The following is a 14,518-nucleotide window of genomic DNA, read 5'->3' as shown; positions in this document are numbered from 1 at the left end:
ACTTAGAACTACTTAAACCTAACTAACCTAAGGACATCACACACAAACATGCCCGAGGCAGGATTCGAACCTGCGACCGTAGCGGACGCGCGGCTCCAGACTGTAGCGCCTAGAACCGCTCGGCCAGGTATTTATTGTTGAACAAGATTTCATAGCTGATGTGGTTCCTTTTCATGATCAATTTGCTAGGAATAATTAAATCCATCGAAGACAAAAAAATTATAAAAGTTCTGATGTACGTTCTGCAATTTTAGTGATATGAACACAGCTTACAGTCAACATTACTACACTACGTCAGGTGGAATTCTTGTGCAATTTGAACAAAATAATTATCTGGAAGAAGTTGTTATATGAGTAATGCATTATACATGTGTACAGTATGGTCAGTATCATTTACAAAACCAAACCAATGCAACTGCTAAACAACAGAGCGAATTCAAACCGCAGAATACCATAGAGTATCGTATCATCCATATTCATTGCACTTGTCGATGTTGATAATACACAAGAACCGCCACAATATCTTCAGTTGTAGAGCCAATGCTTCTAGCATGCTGACAAAAATGTAAAGGAACTTTTGCATCTTCACTAATGTGAAACCGGTCGTGAATTTTTAGTAGAAGTATTTAAACAGCTAGTTGGGAAGGTTTTATTCATCATGTGGTCTCCTTCTAATCAACACGCAGCCATCACTGGCACCAAGGCAGGAGCAACTTTCATTAGAAAACACAACACACCTTCACCCTGCCCTCTAATGAGCTCTCGCTTGACACCACTGAAGTTGCAAAGACGGTATTCTCGGATCAATGAAATGCATGTTATGGGGCTTTTGGCTCGGAGCTGTCCTTCAAGTAACCGATGTGCGCAATTTCTTTGTGTCGGTATGATGCTAACTACCATTCAAGTTGCTGCTGTGAATGCAGTGCGATGCAACAGAGCCATACACCGAACGCTGTGGTCCTTTCTCTCGGTAGTGGGTCTTGGCTGTCCGGAGGCAGGTCTTTTTGTGACCGTATATTCTCGTGACCACCGATGCCAGCAATCATGTGCAGTGGCTACATTCCTGCCAAGTCTGTGTGCAATATCGGAGAAGTGTGGTGTGCGTACTGTAAGACCTTCGGTACACACAGCATCAGATTATTTGACTTGTCGCGCTAACGAAATAGACGAGTGTCAGCAATATGTCTCGTGGTCTTATCGTGGCGTGTTTATCTTCTGCCGTTAGGCCAGATGATAGAAATGCCACTTGCACGCTTAGAGTAGCAGATTGACGGTGACCAAATTTAAACAGAGCTTGATTAATTTTCACACACATTTATTAAAATAATAAAAAGCATAGACATTACGTAACTTGATTCTGGATGCTGTTTACAATTGACAATCTGAAGTTCCTTTGGTCTTGGTACGTTAATCTTATTCTCACATATCTTTGATTCTTGACAAAGTGTCTATTCATTTATCTTCATGGCTATGTACAGGAATATGGTAATCTAATTAGGCGCAGACTGAAACTTGACTATAGACTGGTACAGGCTAATGTAGACTGGCACAGACTAATGCAGACTGAGTAATCGGAGGTCTGTACATTCGTTATAATACCTCACGCGTTCATGTATCACTGTGCGAGTGTGATCTGTGAGGAGAAAAGATTCTACATTAGCAGCAATCTCATTGGCTACATTACATGTGAATATGCGGATCGGCGGAAGCAGAATTTGGTCCGTCTCTAAGGCAGCACCTTCTCGTAGTGCGGAGACGGACGAGCGCTGCGCCTGCGCTGTTGTTGTGCTTAGTGGGGCGCGCTCTAGTGGGGAAGTTGTGAACGCGCTGACTACGCGTAACTATGTACACAACAAGAAAGAACGTCTGTTTTCTCATGCCCCATTAGAAGGCCAATTTCAGACTCAGTGTGGTTTCGAAAATGATGCCTTTGTGGCCTTAAAGGCATTCTCGGCCAACATCAAATCTACACGTCCAATCTCAAAGGTAACTGACTCTCACAACAGTTGTAGCGTGCATTTAAAGCAAATTTGATTTGCGCTTGCACAGTGGCGTTTACCCCTCCACCATCCTCCACACTTATAAATCCCTCATCCGCCCTATCCTTTGTTATGCCCATCCGGCTTGGATTCCGCCCCCCCTTCCTTTTATAAATCCCTCCAAATCCTTGAACGCCATGCTCTCCGCCTCGCCTATCGCATCCGTCTCCCCTCCCCTACGCGGATCCTGTACGATCTCATCCCCTTCCCCCACCTCCTCCTTTTCCTTGAAAGGATACGGATCCTGTACTCCTCCCGCAAACTCGATCCTCCTCACCCGCTCGTCTCCCCAATCCTCTCCCACCCCCGCCCGCTGCCGCACCTTTATTCCCACGTCCCACCTGGTCTCCATCTCTCCACCCTCCTAACCCTCTCCCAAGGTGGCTTCCGCCAGCTCACCCTCCCTGATGATGTCCTCCTCCCCTCCATCTACGCCCCTATCAACTTTGACCCTGCCCCACCCCCCACTTCTGGTGTCCTTTCCTTTAGGCACCCTCCCTCTCTCCCTTCTCTTCCCTTCCCTTCCCTTCTCTTTCCTTTTCCCCCGTCCCCTCCCTCCACCCCTCTTCCCCCCGGGCTTCCCCTCCCACTTCCTCCCTCCCCCCTTTCTCCCCTGCCCGTGGCATCTCTGCTCTCCCATCTCCCTCTCCCACTCCCCTTCCTCCTCCTCCTCTCTTGGCAGGTCCCCGGACTCGCACACGCATAGTGAACATTCGCGCGCCGGAGATCGTCGCCATCAGTGTCTAGTGTGTGTGCTTCGTTTTGTGTTTCGTGCAGTTTCAACTCAACTGTTCACATGTGCCGTCGCCGTTCTCCGTGTTTTGTGCGCCGTGTCACCAAGTGTTAGTGTTTTTATCGTCCAACGTGAACGGCTTCTTGTTTTTGTTTTTTGTAACTACTTTCATTGCCCGCCATTTTTTGTATTGTCTGTGTCACCTATATCATATTATTGTACCCCATAAGGCTGAAGAGCAGCGTATTAAGCTGCTGCCAGCCCGCCTGTATCAGGTGATGAAAATTACAATAAAGGAAAAAAAAAAAAGCACAGTGGCGCTACTAGCGCCACTATTATGCAACTTTCAGATGTAGAAGGAGTCCTACTAAATTTCATTTATGACTCACAACTCCTTCTTGGTGTTGAAGTTTTTTCCGACAGTGTATGTGGCAGGAAATGCTTATTGTTTTCGGATACTAGAAACAAATCTTTATATCTGTCCTTGAGACAAGTAACGATGAGGTTGTTTTGAGTTTATTTACTTTTCTAAAAATACAAAAATTGCAAGGTAAGTAAATGGTAAAGGAAAAACCTTTGAAGCTTAATGGCTAAATCATTTTCCAGCTGAACAGAGATGAGGACGATCGTTCGTTCTACAAATACGTGAGATCTGCCTTCGCCACTCAGATGACGGCAAGCGTTATAGTCATACACACTGCACAGGTGAAAGGTTCTAGTAGGTATCCATTGCATTACCATCCGAAAAATTGGACACTTTAGACTGTCACTCACCTTATCTGTCCTCTGCTTTTAACATTCTGTTCATGTATAGGACTGTTCTAGGAAAGAAACCTCACTTACAGCAGTAAACCTGATACTGTTCGTCACTGTTGATGTGGATCTGAAGAAAGCTGAAGATCGTTGCAAAGAGAGACACAGTATCTTTACTGCCATATGCCAGTTAAAATTATTCATCATTCCGTATAAAAATTGATTTTGTCACTTACCTGAATCACATGCGTAGACAGGGGTGAGGAATAAATGGGATATGATGAAATATCTGGATTTCAATGACAAAAAAGAATATTAACACTTCAATAGCCTTTACTTTCCGACAGTGTTTGTACAGCAGAAATTTAACGTATGTCTTTTACACAGAAAACTACGTTTTTTTAAAAAATACTTCTTTTGATACTAGGTAAAAACAGAGAGGTCGCAGTATATTTACATGACAGAGCTCAGAGGCATAAAAAGTGAAAGAGTAACAAAGTAAGCTAGTATTTCTCCAGTTAAAATCCTTGAGAAGAGCTTTGGCACAGTAAAGAGACCACAGTACACCTTGTACCAACGAGTCCACACACACGATTTAATTGTCTTCTGTAACATGTGTCCTCCACTGTTCTTTAACAACCATCCTGGAGTCGCAAGTTGTCCAATTGTTTTCAGAATGTGCCGAAGAGCGGTAAACTGCGAAGATCTGATATGTGTGACACAGAAGGAAACTGCTCCCAATTATTTCCATACAAGAAACACTGTTAAAAGGGTTACTTCTTGTTAAAAGTTGTGCACGATATTTTATGATGTCGCCTCAACATCACTGTAGATTTAAGCCATTACATCAGATATGTTTCTGAATGTAAGGAAGTGAGACCAGAGTTGGAATACTTCGTACTACTCTTGAGAAAGAAGGTAACATATCTAACATTTATAACACTGTGACGCTAACATTTGGTAGGAAACGTATCCGACTACAGGAGCATGGGAACGCGGCCTTATCGCCAATGGTAGGAAACAATAGGAATGTGACTGTACATATCACATCGATCACGAATGAGTCTATCTAACGTGACATTAATCACGCGTTGCGACAGCGAACTGTACGTGGGTGTAATGTGTATCCAGGAATCTGAGGTTCCTGGTTTCTAGTCTACTAGGGCTAAAGAATACCACACAAGGTTGTCTTAGAGCATTTTGAAACCATGAAGAGTATCTCAGGTATCGCGATTAGGACAAAGTAAGCGTTACCTGTCAAGTTTCAGTTAAAGTCACAGATAGTCAAACGCGCTCCACTGCCGAACTGACTGCCATTGAGTTCCTTCTGAGTTGCAGTACAGGCCAGCCCAGGTCAGATAATACTTACAGTGTTGTTCGACAGATGGTTGCCCACAAAATGTTTACCGTAAAGGCTACATTGTCATAATACAGTTATCGATCAGGTCATTTTGGATACCATACTCTTCACGTGGATGTTATCTTCCACTAGGGGAGGCAGCTATGAAGTAGATGAAATTACCAAATATTTTATTTTATTTTCGGAATCTAAGCCTTCGTGAAAGGAATTACAAACTGAAGTACTGAATGTGTGAAAAATGAAAGAAACTTATTACAGCAGGAATCAGATGAAGTTATTATTTAGTATAAGCAATCGAATATATTTCTACAGAGATATAAGCCTGAATGCAGTTGCAAAGACAAAAATGTGGATAGGGTGTAGATATGAATAGAGGAGAAAATCATTCCGATGAACAGTACCGCAACAGTTTTCATGTCAATAGTTAATACAAGGATCACCTTACTATTCCGTCAGAGGAATTACTTACGGAGTGCAGAAGAATTACGGACAACGTTTTATCCATGATGACCAGATAATGACACGAATTTTAGCAATGAGAACAATGTTGCAGCCAGTATAAGTTCATCGTCAAAAACTTCTCTTTCCAGTCAATATTTCGTTTCCATCTTCAGACTAGAACATAATTACTTTTGCCACGCAGCGAACTATGGTCTTGAAGACAAACTGTGTTTCTACAATAATACAGAATTTTTTTTGTGTACATCATTTAGCATAATGTAGTATTCAAATATTCTGCTATGTCCTGGCTATTTCTATAATTTGAATCGTATCATAGCACAAAGAATAACATTTATTCCGGAAGAAAGGAAAAGGATTCTCTTCCTGAGAAACATGTAAGTTGCAGAAGCAGTGGTTGGCACCACTTGAAGAAGAATTTGGGTCCAGATGAATCGAAAATAATTATTTCGTATACCTAATGAAACTGTGGCAAACCAAATGTTACGTCATTGTTGAAGGGCAGTACCACATCAAATTTCTGAAGAGACTGCTGACGTTTATGTCCGTTCTATCAGTAGTTTTATGTTATTCAGATGTGTGTCAAAAAACACTTGGACAGACCTTTGGGACGGTATCCTCACATCGATTCTGGAGAAAAATATAATATACAATAACTTCAGAAAAAGCTTTGTGCTTTTTAATTATTACCGAAACGTTTGATGCCCTCTTACCATCAGCATCTACCTATTAATGCACAGGCAGGAAAAAGCATCATGCTCCGGCGGAAGAGGATTTAGACATAGAGGTTCGAACCACAGCTGAGCAATGGACTTGCAGTGACGTAGTATAGGACTCACAACAGCGTATAACATGAACCAGATATTTGTTTTGTAATCTCGCTATTCTCTGAACAGATTGTGCACCATCTAGTCCCACCACAGCTCGGATATAACTTAGTTTATTGACTTAACAAATGTTTGTAATTATGTCTTCAAACTGCCACATCTGAAGCTTATGACTAAAGGATTTGTGAAGGGCTGGTAAGTAGACAAAGCATAAATACATCTGGTGTCCCTATCTTAGATGTCTCAATATGGTAAATCGGATGAATAATGAGGTTTAGATGTGACTGGGCTGCTTGAGCACATTTCAGTCACGATGATCTAGATACACTGACCGGCGCCAACCGTGGCCATATTACTCGCAAGAGAGCTTATGAAACTGAGATTCCATAAACTAAGAAACTGTGCCACAGTCTTTTGGAAACTTGGGAAAGCTTCCTAGAGCATTTTGTGGATTTTCCAGTAAATACGTCACTGCATTACAGTTTCGTCGGTGTGGGAGAAAGCTGAAGATATCATGAACATGGATGAAGTGTTTACTCTGCACTTGAGTGTGCGCTGACGTTAAACTTCCTGGACGATTAAAACTGTATGTCGAACGGGAACATAGGACCTTTGCCTTAAGCGAGTATGTGCTCCACCAACTAAGCTATTCGAGCACGTCTCACAGCTCATCCTTATAGATTTACTTCGACCAGTACCTCATCTCCTACCTTCCAAATTTCAAATAGGCTCACCTGAAAAACTTGTGGGAGAAGAATTATGGAAGAAATGATACTGCGGAGATCTGGCTTTTCCAGAATGAAGTGTGCGCTAATGTGAAACTTCTGGGCAGATTAAAAGTATATGCTCGACCGGGGCTCGAACCCAGGATCTTTGCTTTTCAGACGACAGTACTCTGCCACCTGAGCAAGACCCACAAGCACTCGTCAGAGCTTTACTCCCGGCAGTACATAATTTCATACCTTTAGCACAGTGTTTCCATCTGCCATTAAGTTTCACATCAACGCACACACCTCTCCAAAGTGAAAAATTCATTCTGGAAACAGTTATCCAGCCTGTGGCTAAGCTATATCTCCGCAGTATCCTTTCTTCCAGGAGTTACTGTTCCGCAAGATTTGCAGAAATTTTGTGACGTTTTGGAGGTAAGAGACACGGGACTGGAGGAGGAAAAGGCGTGAGGACAGGTTGTGAGCAGTGTTCGAGTAAAGTACTTGCTCGCAAAATTCAAAGGTCCCGCGATCGAGTTCGAGCAAGGAATACACTTTTAGTCTGCCAGGAAGTCTCAAATCTGGAATATATTGACAAGTGTTCCTGGTAGTTACTGATATATCAGCTAGAAATTTCCAACATTATGCCACTGCACAGAGCTCTTTTGATAAAAACGCAAAATTGAAAGCTTATCCGATGTAGCTTAATTTTTTTAATTAAGATGTTATGTGTGGTGTTTATTGGAGCATTTCTGATATGTGCCATATATAGTTATTATGATTCATACACGACTGTTTTGAATTGTCGTTATTAAATGCGCCAGTCGTTTTACACTTCTTTGTTGAAAGCATGATGGGTAAGAGGTCAGGAGTTGGGAAGCCTTAGTCGACATCAACACATGGAATAAAAACGGAGAAGTAACAACAGCGTTCTCTACCACGCCCTTGCGGGATATTCTAATGACGATGCTTCTAATAGAAAGGGACTTTGTCTCTTTTGGTGGAAGGTGTGAGAAACTCGCTCGTATCAGTTCGCGTGATTTTATTTCGTTTCCGTCGGGGCTTGAGTGACAGTGTCAGTTCCTCGTGTACGAGGCTCCGAAAGGTGTTGAGGAGTCGAACGGCGGCGACGCACGGTGGACGCGTCGGCGACCTCTGGTTGCCTGGAGGCGCGTCACCTGCCTCCGGCCACGCCCACCACGGCTGCGGCAACTGCCAGCGGCGACACCCAGCGAGGAGGTGCCTCGGGGCGACGGGGTCCGGCCGCTCCCGAGGACGCGCGACCTCGGGCAGCCTCCGTCAGACCTGCCACGCAACACACCAAACGCTGCACTTCGCTACAACAGGTGTACGGTACAGGGTGTTTCAGAAAGTATATACGTATTACAAAGTATTTTTTTGTACAAACTAGCGATCGCTGCGCCTCGGCTCGGCTATTGGAGAAACGAATACATAGCCTAGTTTATACAGGGTGGTCCATTGATAGTGACCGGGCCAAATATCACACGAAATAAGCACCAAACGAAAGATCGACAAAGAACGAAACTCGTCTAGCTTGAAGGGGGAAACCAGATGGCGCTATGCTTGGCCCGCTAGATGGTGCTGCCATGGGTCAAACGGATATCAACTGCGTTTTCTTAAATAGGAACCCCCATATTTATCACATATTCGTGTAGTACGTAAAGGAATATGAATGTTTTAGTTGGACCACTTTTTTCGCTTTGTCACAGATGGCGCTGTAATAGTCACAAACGTACAAATACCTGGTATCACGTAACATTCCGACAGTGTGGACGGTATTTGCTTCGTGATATATTACCCGTGTTAAAATGGACCGTTTACCAATTGCGGAAAAAGTCGATATCGTGATGATGTATGGCTATTGTGATCAAAATGCCCAACGGGCGTGTGCTATGTACGCTCCTTGCTATCCTGGACGACATCATCCAAGTGTTCGGACCTTTCGCCGGATAGTTACGTTATTTATAGAATCAGGAAGTGTTCAGCCACATGTGAAACGTCAACCACGACCTGCAACAAATGATGTGGCCAAGTAGGTGTTTAAGCTGCTGTCGCGGCTAATCCGCAACTCAGCAGCAGACAAATTGCACGAGAATCGGCAATCTGAAAAACGTCAAGTGTTGAGAACGCTACATCCACATCGATTGCACCCGTACCATATTTCTATGGAACAGGAATTGCATGGCGACGACCTTGAACGTCATGTAGAGTTCTGCCACTGGGCACAAGAGAAATTACAGAACGATGACAGATTTCTTGCACGCATTCTATTTAGCAACGACGCGTTAATCACCAACAGCGGTAACGTAAACCGGAATAATAATATGCGCTATTGGGCAACGGGAAATCCGCGATGGCTGCGACAAGTGGAACATCAGCGACATTGGCGGGTCAATGCATGAAGCGGCATTAGGGGAGGAAGGATAATTGGCCCCTATTTTATCGATGGCAATCTAAATAGTGCAATGTATGCCGATTTCCTACGTAATGTTCTACCGATGTTATTACGTTTCACTGCATGACAGAATGGCGATGTACTCCCAACATGATGGATGTCCGGCACATAGCTCGCGTATGGTTGAAGCGGTATTGAGTAGCATATTTCATGTCCGGTGGATTGGTCGTCGAAGCACAATTCCACGCCGGCCGCGGCGGTCTAGTGGTTCTAGGCGCGCAGTCCGGAACCGCGGGACTGCTACGGTCGCAGGTTCGAATCCTGCCTCGGGCATGGATGTGTGTGATGTCCTTAGGTTAGTTAGGTTTAAGTAGTTCTAAGTTCTAGGGGACTGATGACCACGGAAGTTAAGTCCCATAGTGCTCAGAGCCAGCCACCATTCCGTGGCCCGCACGTTCACCGGATCTGACGTCCCCGGATTTCTTTCTGTGGGGAAAGATGAAGGATATTTGCTATCGTGATCAACTGTCAACGCCTGACAACATGCGTCAGCGCATTGTCAATGCATGTGCGAATATTACGGAAGGTGAACTACTCGCTGTTGAGAGGAATGTCGTTACACGTATTGCCAAATGCATTGAGGTTGACGGACATCATTATGAGGATTTATTGCATTAATGTGGAACTTTCAGGTAATCACGCTGTAACAGCATGCGTTCACAGAAATGATAAGTTCACAAATGAACATGTATCTCATTGGAACAACCGAAATAAAATGTTCAAATGTTAATTTAAAGAACTTACCTGTTACCAACTGTTCGTATAAAATTGTGAGCCATATGTTTGTGACTATTACAGCGCCATCTATCACAAAGCGAAAAAAGTGGTCCAACTAAAATATTCATATTTCTTTACGTACTACACGAATATTTCATAAAAAATGTGGGTTCCTATTTAAAAAAAACGCAGTTGCTACCCGTTTAACCTATGGTAGCGCCATCTAGTGGACCAGCCATAGCGCCAGCTAGTTTCCCCCTTCAAGCTAGAGAAGCTTCGTTGTTTGTATTTTTTCCGTTTGACGCTTATTTCGTGAGATATTTGGACCGGTCACGATCAATGGACCACCCTGTATATTTATATATAATTTGGCGTCAGTTGTCTTCTGTTTTGCTTGGTAACCGTCATATCTTTAAAATGGCTACTCCGCAGCAGAATTCATTTTGTGTTCTGGAGTTTAAGAAGTGCAATTTCTTGGTTACAGTGCAAAGACGTTTCAGGTTGAGGTACCAAATTGATCGTCCGAATGGGTGAAAAATCCGCAGATTGTTTCGACAATTTCTAGACAAATTATGTGTATGTGAAGAGTCCTGCCCTCGTGTTCCTGAAGAAAATGTTGCACGAATTCAAACTGATTTCCAACGTAGTCCTTCAGTCGGGAGTTACAACTGTCTACAACAACAGTTTGGCGTGTGTTGAGACGTGTGGCATTTTGTAACGAGATTCTGGATGCTATTTACAATGACAACACATTCGCACAGTGCATCGTATTCAGTGATGAAGCGACTTTTCATATTAGTGGTCAGGTAACAAACACAATGTTCAAATTTGGGGCCTACAGAACCCACATGCAGCCATTGAACATGTATGAGATTCGCCCAAAGTCAACGTGTTTTGTGCAATGTCCCGATCATCTGCTTAGAGCCCAGTCTTCTATGATGGAAACATGGTTAACGGTCAGCGGTATCTTGCTATGTTACAAAACTGAATGTTTCCGAGGCTGCACGAAGACAACTTCGTTTTTCAACAAGACGGGGCACCCCCTCACTGGAGTCGCCAAGAGCGTTAACATCTGAATGAAACTCTACCGAATCGTTGGATTTGTTGTCAAGGATTGGCGACTTAGCATGTATCAGCTGGGCTTCACGGTCACTGGAATTGACACCCTCTGATTTCTTCTTGTGGGGTTTCACAAAAGGCAACCTTTATATACCACCATTCCTACAAAATCGGGAAGAGTTGAAAAACCGGATCCGCACTGCCATAACATCAGTGACGAAGGACATGCTTGACCGAGTACGGGAGGAATTTGAGTATCGATGTGATATTGTTCGTGTCGCTGATGGAGGACATATTGAACATCTGTAATATGAAGTTGATAGGTTCGTAAATATGCGTTTAAAGTTTCGTATTCGTATACTGAAAGTTAAATAAATACAGGGTGAGCCATAAATAAGGAAAAATATGTCGAGGACGGCATGCTACTATGCGTAACACGTCACGCACCGTTGTTAATTTAGTTCTCCTCGGTGTACTGTGTATGTAAAACAGAAACAAATGTTAACCATTGAACGAGATGCGACGATCCTCACGTTTATGACATGTCATTCGCCCAGAGATACAACACATGACACACCAATGAGCTGATGTGTATCTGCCAGCGTTTGAAAGATACGAGAAAGAACAAATGCCATCGTAATGTATGTGAAATTGTATCAGAACTTGAGAATCATACGTTGGCGGCGGTAACGGAGTGTATGGTCCCATGTTAGGAAATGTGTGTCCTGTAAGCGGAAAGAGTGGTCAACGGTGGAAGTAAAACCGCGGCGTGCATGACGAGTTTACAACACCTCTGCGCTGCTCACTCTGCCCGATACTCGCCGTGTCGACAGCTGCTAACGACCGCGTCGCAGTGTTACTACGGTACCATGGCAAGTTTCACAAACGAGGAATATGACGACATCCACCTCAACTACGGGCTTGCAGGTGCAAGAGCAGACGCTGCAATTCAACTGTATCACGAGATGTTTCCTAGCCGGCGCCTTCCATCCGCAAAAACGTTTTACTGTGTGGACAGGCGATTGAGGGAATATGGTGCATGTGTAGCACCTCTAGTATTTAGTGGTCGTGGCCGACCGTCGACGCACAGTGCGGATGACGAAGAAACAGTGTTACAAACTGTTGCGGAGAACCGAACAATAAGCACCAGGTCTCTCGCGACTGCGGTCGGAGTGTCGCAATCTACTGTTATGCGAGTACTCCATAGAAACCATTACCACCACTTTCGCATGCAGAAGGTACAGACATTATTGCTGGAAGACAACCAGAGGAGGCTGTACATCTGCTACGTTATCCTACGGCGTCAGACTCACGACCAGCATTTTTCACGAAGAATACTGTTCACCGACGAAGCCTATTTCACGAAGGAGGGTATAGTGAATCCGCATAATTGGCACTAGTTTGAGGAAGAAAACCCCCACAGCACAGTGATACGAGGGTACCAACAACGATGCGGTGTCAATATCTGCTGTGGTATTATTGATCACCGTCACATAGGACCACATGTGCTACCACAAAGGCTACGGGAGAGCGGTATCTGCGTTTCCCGGATGCTACATTACCGGTATTGTTGGAAGACGTTAGTTTGGCCTCTCAAAAATGGTTCAAATGGCTCTGAGCACAATTGGACTTAAGATCTGAGATCATCAGTCCCCTAGAACTTAGAACTACTTATACCAAAGTAACCTAAGGACATCACACACATCCATGCCCGAGGCAGGATTCGAACCTGCGACAGTAGCAGTCGCGCGATTCCCGACTGAAGCGCCTAGAACCGCTCGGCCACCGCGGTCTGCGTTTGGCCTCTCGTATGAACCTGTGGTACATGCATGATGGTGCCCCCGCTCACTTAAGCGGCACAGTGCGACGCCACCTGGACATTGCCTTCCCTTCGTAATGGAACGGTTGTGGAGGCCCAGTAGCATGGGCAGCAAGATCGCCAGACCTGAATACACTGGATTTCTTTTTGTGTGGCCATTTGAAATCTGTGATTTATGAAAGCGAGGTTGTTGATGTCAGCACCCTTCAACGCAGAATACAACGTGTCTGTGATGTTACGCAAACAGAAACAGACATGTTGGATCGTGTTCAGCAATCCTTCCTGCGAAGAGTTCAACTTTGCCACACACATCGTGGCCGTCACTTCGGACAGTACTTATAAACTGCCACTGCAGCTTGTGGACATGTGTTTCTATGTTAGTTTCGATTTGTACAGCTGTACTGTATTCGTCTGTATTAACTGCCACATACCTTTGCACTTGCATTTTATTTTCTGCATCTATGTACCCGTTTCTTAAAACTAAGTCTGGGAGACAAGAACCAAATTATAAAACATGCATGTACAGTAGTGCAGCCCCTCCTCACGTTCCTTACCCTATGCCAACTAGCGACGATACATGATACCAGCCAGCGTAACCGGTACAAGATAGATGTGGGCGCTGTCATTGCTCGCAGTATCACGCAGACCGTCGCTTGACGCCGCATGCCTCGCCTTCTCGTGGGCGGGTAGACTACCTGCAACACTCGCATGCTGAGCCGTGTTGCCGATCTGTCCCCATGGCCAATACCGGCGCACAGTAAGACCCAAAAGGTCCATTCCATATTTCCAGGTTTTTACCATTCAATTGCATTGCCATTTATTGACATAGGAACATGTGGAAAACGAGTTTATGTTTGTAGCTCAGTGTGTGACAATTTGCACGACATATTTTTCTTCATTTATGACTAACCCTGTACACAGTTTAATGAGTCACAGCTGCAAAATGCCGGCCCGGTGGTCTCGCGGTTCTAGGCGCGCAGTCCGGAACCGTGCGACTGCTACGGTCGCAGGTTAGAATCCTGCCTCGGGCATGGATGTGTGTGATGTCCTTAGGTTAGTTAGGTATAAGTAGTTCTAAGTTCTAGGGGACTGATAACCACAGCAGTTGAGTCCCATAGTGCTCAGAGCCATTTGAACCATTTTGAACAGCTGCAAAATACTATCGCGAATTCTTTACAGACGAATGGAAAAAGTGGTAGAAGCCGACCTCGGGGAACATCAGTTTGCATTCCGTAGAAATATTGGAACACGTGAGGCAATACTGACCTTACGACTTATCGTAGAAGAAAGATTAAGGAAAGGAAAACCTACGTTTCTAGCATTTGTAGACTTAGAGAAAGCTTTTGACAATGTTGACTGGAATACTCTCTTTCCAATTCTGAAGGTGGCAGGGATAAAATACAGGGAGCGAAAGGCTATTTACAATTTGTACAGCAACCAGATGGCAGTTATAAGAGTCGAGGGTCATGAAAGGGAAGCAGTGGTTGGGAATGGAGTGAGACAGGGTTGCAGCATCTCCCCGATGCTATTCAATCTGTATATTGAGCAAGCAGTAAAGGAAACATAAGA

This window comes from Schistocerca americana, chromosome 6 (genome assembly GCF_021461395.2).
Source record: "Schistocerca americana isolate TAMUIC-IGC-003095 chromosome 6, iqSchAmer2.1, whole genome shotgun sequence".
NCBI classification, from domain to species: Eukaryota; Metazoa; Arthropoda; class Insecta; order Orthoptera; family Acrididae; genus Schistocerca; species Schistocerca americana.
Note: the sequence above shows the minus strand (reverse complement) of the source record.